Source organism: Oncorhynchus clarkii, chromosome 32 (assembly GCF_045791955.1).
Source record: "Oncorhynchus clarkii lewisi isolate Uvic-CL-2024 chromosome 32, UVic_Ocla_1.0, whole genome shotgun sequence".
Lineage (NCBI taxonomy): Eukaryota > Metazoa > Chordata > Actinopteri > Salmoniformes > Salmonidae > Oncorhynchus > Oncorhynchus clarkii.
In genome coordinates this window covers 34,256,956-34,266,448 of record NC_092178.1, presented here as the reverse complement: position 1 = coordinate 34,266,448, position 9,493 = coordinate 34,256,956, and positions in this window count along the sequence as shown.

Here is a 9,493-nt window from a genome sequence, read left to right as displayed (position 1 = left end):
CACATAAAATACTGCAGCATAAATACTGGAGGCTGAGACAGGAAGGGTCGGGAGACACCGTGGCCCCATCCGGCGATATCCCCGGACAGGGCCAAACAGGCAGGATATAACCCCACCCACGTTGCCAAAGCACAGCCCCCACACCACTAGAAGAATATCTCCAACTACCAACTTACCATCCTGAGACAAGGCTGAGTATAGCCCACAAAGATCTCCACCACGGCACAACCCAAAGGGGGAGCGCCAACCCGAACAGGAAGATCACGTAAGTGACTCAACACACTCAAGTGACGCACCCCTCCTAGGGACGGCATGGAAGAGCACCATATAGCCAGTGACTCAGCCCCTGTAATAGGGTTAGAGGCAGAGAATCCCAGTGGAGAGAGGGGAACCGGCCAGGCAGAGACAGCAAGGGCGGTTGGTTGCTCCAAAGCCTTTCCGTTCACCTTCGCACCGCTGGGCCAGACTACACTCAATCATAGGAACTACTGAAGAGATGAGTCTTCAATAAAGACTTAAAGGTTGAGACCGAGTCAGTGTCTCTCACATGGGTAGGCAGACCATTCCATTAAAATGGAGCTCTATAGGAGAAAGCCCTGCCTCCAGCTGTTTGCTTAGAAATTCTAGGGACAGTAAGGAGGCCTGCGTCTTGTGACCATAGCATACGTGTAGGTATGTACGGCAGGACCAAATCGGAAAGATAGGTAAGAGCAAGCCCATGTAATGCTTTGTAGGTTAACAGTAAAACCTTGAAATCGGCCCTTGCCTTCACAGGAAGCCAGTGTAGAGAGGCTAGCACTGGAGTAATGTGATACATTTTTTTGGTTCTAGTTAAGATTCTAGCAGCCGTGTTTAGCACTACCTGAAGTTTATTTAGTGCTTTATCCGGGTAGCCGGAAAGTAGAGCATTGTAGTAGTCCAACCTAGAAGCGACAAAAGCATGGACTAATTTTTCTGCATCATTTTTGGACAGAAAGTGTCTGATTTTGGCAATGTTACGTAGATGGAAAAAAGCTGTCCTTGAAACAGTCTTGATATGTTTGTCAAAAGAGAGATCAGGGTCCAGAGTAATGCCGAGGTCCTTCACAGTTTTATTTGAGACGACTGTATAACCATGAAGATTAATTGTCAGATTCAACAGAAGATCTCTTTGTTTCTTGGGACCTAGAACAAGCATCTCTGTTTTGTCCGAGTTTAAAAGTAGAACATTTGCAGCCATCCACTTCCTTATGTCTGAAACACAGGCTTCCAGGGAGGGCAATTTTGGGGCTTCACCGTGTTTCATCAAAATGTACAGCTGTGTGTCATCTGCATAGAAGTGAAAGTTAACATTATGTTTCCGAATGACATCCCCAAGGTAAAATATATAGTAAAAACAATAGTGGTCCTAAAACGGAACTTTGAGGAACACTGAAATGAACAGTTGATTTGTCAGAGGACAAACCATCCACAGAGACAAACTGATATCTTTCCGACAGATAAGATCAAAACCTGGTCAGAACCTGTCCATGAGGACCAATGTGGGTTTCCAATCTCTCCAAAAGAATGTGGTGATTGATGGTATCAAAAGCAGCACTAGGGTCTAGGAGCACGAGAACAGATGCAGAGCCTCGGTCTGACGCCATTAAAAGTTAATTCACCACCTTCACAAGTGCAGTCTCAGTGCTATGATGGGGTCTAAAACCAGACTGAAGCGTTACATATACATTGTTTGTTTTCAGGAAGGCAGTGAGTTGCTGCGCAACAGCTTTTTCAAACATTTTTGAGAGGAATGGGAGATTCGATATAGGCCAATAGTTTTTCATATTTTCATGGGTCAAGGTTTGGCTTTTTCAAGAGAGGCTTTATTACTGCCACTTTTAGGGAGTTTGGTACACATCCGGTGGATAGAGAGACATTTATTATGTTCAACATAGGAGGGCCAAGCACAGGAAGCAGCTCTTTCAGTAGTTTAGTTGGAATAGGGTCCAGTATGCAGCTTGAAGGTTTAGAGGCCATGATTATTTTCATCAATGTGTCAAGAGATATAGCACTAAAAAACGCGTGTGTCCCTTGATCCTAGGTCCTGGCAGAGTTGTGCAGACTCAGGACAACTGAGCTTTGGAGGATTACGCAGATTTGAAGAGGAGTCAGTCATTTGCTTTCTAATGATCATGATCCTTTCCTCAAAGAAGCTAATGGATTTATCACTTCTGAAGTGAAAGCCATCCTCTCTTGGGGAATGCTGCTTTTTAGTTAGCTTTGCGACAGTATCAAAAATGCATTTTGGACTGTTCTTATTTTCCTCAATTAAGTTGGAAAAATAGGATGATTGAGCAGCAGTGAGGCCTCTTCAATACTGCACGGTATTCTTTCCAAGCCAGTCGGAAGACTTGGAAAATTCCAGAAAATTATGTCATGGCTTTAGAAGATTCTGATAAGCTAATTGACATAATTTGAGTTAATTGGAGATATACCTGTGGATGTATTTCAAGGCCTACCTTCAAACTCAGTGCCTCTTTGCTTGACATCATGGGGGAATTATGTGGATATATTGAAGCAACATCTCAAGACATCAGTCTTAGTTAAAGCTTGGTCGCAATTGGGTCCTGCAAATGGACAATGACCCCAAGCATACAGTGAGGGACAAAAGTACTTGATCCCCTGCTGATTTTGTACGTTTGCCCACTGACAAAGAAATAATCTGTCAATAATTTTAATGGTAGGTTTATTGAGAGACAGAATAACAATAAGAAAATCCTGAAAAACGCATGTCAAAAATGTTATAAATTGATTTGCATTTTAATGAGGGACATAAGTATTTGACCCCCTCTCAATCAGAAAGATTTCTGGCTCGAGCTGAGATTAGGAGCACACTCTTAAAGGGAATGCTCCTAATCTCAGTTTGTAACCTGTATAAAAGACACCTGTCCACAGAAGCAATCAATCAATCAGATTCCAAAGTTTCCACCATGGCCAAGACCAAAGAGCTCTCCAAGGATGTTAGGGACAAGATTGTAGACGTACACAATGATGGAATGGGCTACAAGACCATCGCCAAGCAGCTTGTTGAGAAGGTGACAACAGTTGGTGCGATTATTCGCAATTGGAGGAAACACAAAATAACTGTTAATCTCCCTCGGCCTGGGGCTCCATGCAAGATCTCACCTCGTGGAGTTGCAATGATCATGAGAACGGTGCAGAATCAGCCCAGAACTACACGGGAAGATCTTATCAATGATCTCAAGGCAGCTGGGACCGTAGTCACCAAGAAAACAATTGGTAACACACTACGCTGTGAAGGACTGAAATCCTGCAGCGCCCGCATGGTCCCCCTGCTCAAGAAAGCACATATACATGCCCATCTGAAGTTTGCCAATGAACATCTGAATGATTCAGAGGACAACTGGGTGAAAGTGTTGTGGTCAGATGACACCAAAATGGAGCTCTTTGGCATCAACTCAACTCGCCGTGTTTGGAGGAGGAGGAATGCTGCCTGTGACCCCAAGAACACCATCAAACATGGAGGTGGAAACATTATGCTTTGGGGGTGTTTTTCTGCTAAGGGGACAGGACAACTTCACCGCATCAAAGGGACGATGGACGAGGCCATGTAGCGTCAAATCCTGGGTGAGAACCTCCTTCCCTCAGCCAGGGCATTGAAAATGGGTCGTGGATGGGTATTCCAGCATGACAATGACCCAAAACACACGGTCAAGGCAATAAAGGAGTGGCTCAAGAAGAAACACATTAAGGTCCTGGAGTGGCCTAGCCAATCTCCAGACCTTAATCCCATAGAAAATCTGTGGAGGGAGATGAACGTCCGAGTTGCCAAACGTCAGCCTCGAAACCTTAATGACTTGGAGAAGATCTGCAAAGAGGAGATATGGGACAAAATCCCTCCTGAGATGTGTGCAAACCTGGTGGCCAACTACAAGAAACGTCTGACCTCTGTGATTGCCAACAAGGGTTTTGCCACCAAGTACTAAGTCATGTTTTGCAGAGGGGTCAAATACTTATTTCCCTCATTAAAATGCAAATAAATTTATAACATTTTTGACATGCGTTTTTCTGGATTTTTGTTGTTGTTATTCTGTCTCTCACTGTTCAAATAAACCTACCATTAAAATTATAGACTGATAATTTTTTTGTCAGTGGGCAAACGTACAAAATCAGCAGGGGATCAAATACTTTTTTCCCTCACTGTACTTCCAAAGTTGTGGCAAAATGGCTTAAGGACAACAAAGTCAAGGTATTGAAGTGGCCATCACAAAGCCCTGACCTCAATCCCATAGAAAATTTGTGGGCAGAACTGAAAAAGCATGTACGAGCGAGGAGGCCTATAAACTGGACTCAGTTACACCAGCTCAGTCATGTGGGATGGGCCAAAATTCACCCAACTTATCATGGGAAGCTTGTGGAAGGCTACCTGAAACGTTTGACCCAAGTGAAACATGCATGATTGAGGCTACTGTAGACCTTCTTTGCAAAATAGTGTGTTTTAATCAGCTATTTGGTGACATGATTATATTTAGTATAGTGTTATCTAAAAAGGATAACTTTTTTTACGTTTTACAATTTGTATTTTTATGAAATTCACTGAGGAGGATGGTCCTCCCCTTCCTCCTCTGAGGAACCTACACGGATTTTACATATTCTTACCTCTTTGTTGATTTAAGTCAATTTTCTGTTTTAGAAATAGAAAAGTGAGAAAGAGCCAAACAACAGCCATTTGCACAGCTAAGAAACAATATAAATTTTATATCATAAAGGGAGAAACCTTACCTTAAATTGAGATCTTAACATTTTTCAGTTAAGTATCTTCACCTGCTGCAAATTCAAATAAAAAAATGTCAGTGCCAAGAACTCCAGGACCTACCGTACTATTTGTGACGTGAATTGAGTATATTGTATACTTATTGGTCATTCACCAATCCTGGAAGGATATTGACCTCACCCCGTCAGTAGAGGATACTTTGTTGCTCTTTAAAAGTGCTTTCCTCGCCATCTTAAATAAGCATGCCCCATTCAAAAAATGTAGAACTTAGAACAGATATAGCCCTTGGTCCACCCCAGACTTGACTGTCCTTGACCAACACAAAAACATCCTGTGGCGCGTTCTGCATTATGCAATAGCCCCCGCGGTATGCAACTTTTCAAGGAAGTCAGGAACAAATATACTCAGTCAGTTAAGAAAGCTAAGACTAGCTTTTTCAAACAGAAATGTGTTTCCTGTAGCACACTGTAAAGTCCATGGAGAATAAGAGCACCTCCTCCCAGCTGCTCACTGCACTGAGGATAGGAAACATTGTCACCACCGATAAATCTACGATAATCGATAATTCCAATAAGCATTTTTCTATGGCTGCCCATGCTTTCCACCTGGCTACCCCTACCCGGCCAATATCTCAGCACCCCCTGCAGCAACTTGCCCAAGCCCCCCCTCCCCCACTTCTCCTTCACCCAAATCCAGACAGCTGATGTTCTGAAAGAGCTGCAAAATCTGGATCCCTACAAATCAGCCTGGCTAGACAATCTGGACCCTCTCTTTCTAAAATTATCCGCCGAAATTGTTGTAACCCATATTACTAGCCTATTCAACCTCTCTTTCGTATCGTCTGAGATCCCCAAAGATTAGAAAACTGCCGCGGTCATCCCCCTCTTCAAAGGGAGAGACACTCTAGACCCAAACTCTTACAGACCTATATCCATCTTGCCCTGCCTTTCTAAAATCTTTGAAATCCAAGTCAACAAAGAGATCACCGACCATTTCGAATCCCACCGTACCTTCTCCACTATGGAATCTGGTTTCCGAGCTGGTCATGGGTGCACCTCAGCCACGCTCAAGGTCCTGAAAGATATCATAACCGCCATCGATAAAAGACAATACTGTGCAGCCGTCTTCATCGACCTGGCCAAGGCTTTCGACTCTGTCAATCACTGCATTCTTATCAGCAGACTCAATAGCCTTGGCTTCTCAAATGACTGCCTCGCCTGGTTCACCAACCACTTCTCAGATAGAGTTCAGTGTGTCAAATCTGTTGTCTGGACCTCTGGCAGTCTCTATGGGGGTGCCACAGGGTTAAATTCTCGGGCCGACTCTTTTCTCTGTATATATCAATGATGTCGCTCTTGCTGCTGGTGATTCTCTGATCCACCTCTACGCAGACAACATTATTCTGTATACATATGGCCCTTCTTTGGACACTGTGCTAACAAACCTCCAAACAAGCTTTAACACCATATAACACTCCTTCCATGGCCTCCAACTTCGCTTAAATGCTATTAAAACTAAGTGCATGCTCTTCAACCAATTGCTGCCCGCACCCTCCCGCCCGACTAGCATCACTACTCTGGACGGTTCTGACCTAGAATATGTGGACAACTACAAATACCTAGGTGTCTGGTTAGACTGTAAACTCTCCTTCCAGACTCACATCAAGCATCTCCAATCCAAAATTAAATCTAGAATTGGCTTCCTATTTTGCAACAAAGCCTACTTCACTCATGCTGCCAGACATACCCACGTAAAACTGACTATCCTACACATCCTTGACTTCGGCGATGTCGTTTACAAAATAGCCTCCAACACTCTACTTAGCAAACTGGATGTAGTCTATCACAGTGCCATCCGTTTTGTCACCAAAGCCCCATATACTACCCACCACTACGACCTGTATGCTCTCGTTGGCTGGCCCTCACTACATATTCGTCGCCAAACCCACTGGCTCAAGGACATCTATAAGTCTTTGCTAGGTAAAGCCACGCCTTATCTTAGCTCACTGGTCACCATAGCAACACCCACCCGTAGCACGCGCTCCAGCAGGTATATTTCACTGGTCATCCCCAAAGCCAACACTTCCTTTGGCCGCATTTCCTTCCAGTTCTCTGCTGCCAATGACTGGAACGAATTGCAAAAATCACTGAACCTGGAGTCTTATATGTCCTTCTCTAACATTAAGCATCAGCTGTCAGAGCAGCTTACTGATCACTGTACCTGTACTCAGCCAATCTGTAAATAGCACCCCCAACTATCTCATCCTGTCACATTCTGACCTTTATATCCTTTGTTTTGTCTTTATTTAGTATGCTCAGGGCGTGAGTTTGGGTGGGCAGTCTATGTTTGTGTTTCTATGTTTTTTCTATTTCTGTGTTTGGCCTGATATGGTTCTCAATCAGAGGCAGCTGTTTATTGTTGTCCCTGATTGAGAACCATATTTAGGTAGCCTGGGTTTCACTGTTGGTTTGTGGGTGTTTGTTTCCGTGTGTGTGTTTGTCGCCACACGGTATTGTTTCGATTTGGTTAATGGTCACATTTATTGTTTTGTGTCTCATAGTGTTCAGTGCTTTTTAAAATTAAATTCGTCATGAACACTTACCACGCTGCATCTTGGTCCGATCCTTACTCCTCTTCAGACGAAGAGGAGGAAATCTGCCGTTACACATTCCCATATTATTACTTACCCTCTTGCTCTTTTGCACCCCAGTATCTCTACTTGCACATCATCATCTGCACATCTATCACTCCAGTGTTAATGTTAAATTGTCATTATTTCGGCTCTATGGCCTATTTATTGCCTACCTCCCTACTCTTCTAAATTTGCACACACTGTACATAGATTTTTCTATTGTGTTATTGACTGTACATTTGTTTATGTGTAACTCTGTTGATGTTTTTGTTACACTGCTTTGCTTTATCTTGGCCAGGTCGCAGTTGTAAATGAGAACTTGTTCTCAACTGGCCTACCTGGTTAAATAAAGGTGAAATAAAAAAATATATATATAAAAAATCAAATTGTATGGATATAGTTAGCATGCCAAAAGTTCCCAGATGTCATACTAAATTTGCAAAAATATGAAGTATACACGCACCGGACACTATTTCAGTACTTTAGGGCCCATAATGCAATTCTTCAGGAAATGTACGTGGCTTCACATCGTTTCTAGATTTGAAGAAAATGGCGGAAAATATGCAGCCGAAGTACAACGAGAGCGGATACAAACTAATTATGACAAATGTTAAGAAAATGTTGAGCAATGTTAAAAAGTAATGACTTTTCAAATAAGTTATCTTACACGCTATGTTGGAATGGTATAGTCGTTCTGCGTTCTCAATGGACATTTGGGTGCTTTCGTAAATTCGCTCTGGCTATCTACTCCGATTTCATATCACTCTCGTCTGAGTGTGTTGAATATGGCCAGTGTCATTAAACGTCGCAAAAAAGCATCCTTAAATTGTTGCCATCAGCACAGTTACAGTCACCAACGCTCTGGATAACATGAAAACTGCCTAACCAGCTCTGCTAGGGCGAGTAAAATGGTCAGAGTGGTCTCGTTTGTGTCTGGAAGAGGCTAGCCAACGTTACAATGGCAGTCAAGCACCCAAGCTAAGGTCAGAACGCTCAAATCAACCCTACTCCTCGGGGTGAGAGTCCAGAGTGCGCTCTGAATTTACAAACGGACAATCTGACAACGCGCTGAATTTACGAGCTCACTCTGGCACACCAGATTGAATGTCTAAAATAAATGTCATAAAATGTCTTACTAGTCATTTGTTACGCTAACTAGCTAGCAAGAGGTTGCATAGCAACAGCATCAACTTCCGGTAGACAGATGAAGAGCTTGTACGCTCAACTGAAAGGATACTGTTCCTTTACAGTATGCTAAAATGCACTAATAGTATATAGTATGTAGTATATACTCATTAAGTATGTAGTATTGTTAGAGTTGCGTCAATTCGAATCTGGTATCAGGATAAATATGACATTGAGTCACCGATTGTATACTATGTATTTTTTATTAGCTAAGCAATAAGTGGTAAATGCAATTTTCGTATATATGGGCTCTCTGTCCCACCTCGCAGGGCAAAACAGATAACTGACTTGTTCCTGACAAAGATATTATAAATATACTCTGACAGAGGTAGTTCCTGCTTCCGAGCCGGCCTGTCAGAGTAGAGACTGGGCGTGGTTTAGACTCACCCAGCCTATCGTTGATTGTTGGCGCAGAGGCTGGTCCCAGCCCCCTAAGCGCTTCAGCGGTCAGTCGTTGTAGCTGTGTAGAACATACTGTTATCGGGCACCTGGCTACTGTTATCTAACAAAAGACTGTTTGTTCTCGCAACACTACATTCTGAATGTGCCCCCCCAACTCATTGCACAGTCCCTGTCTTCATGTTATTCTGTATTTTTCCATCATGAGAAAGGCCCATGGCCCTGAAACTGTTAACAATGTCTCAAATCAGCTATGTTGCATAACACATACATCCACACAAGCCAACAACAGATAATATTCAATCACATATATGGTAACGGGCTATATTGCATAACACAGAATCCTCATAGTATACAGTATGTTAGTATGGGTATTCGAACACAGCTCATGTCTTCGCAGTGACCGTACCAAAATAGTTAACGCCATTCAGTTAGACTGGTATAGAATTGCTTTTGGGATATCTGGTGTGTGTGTGACTTAGCCTCCAAGGACAACATTCATTTACCACATTATTTATAGG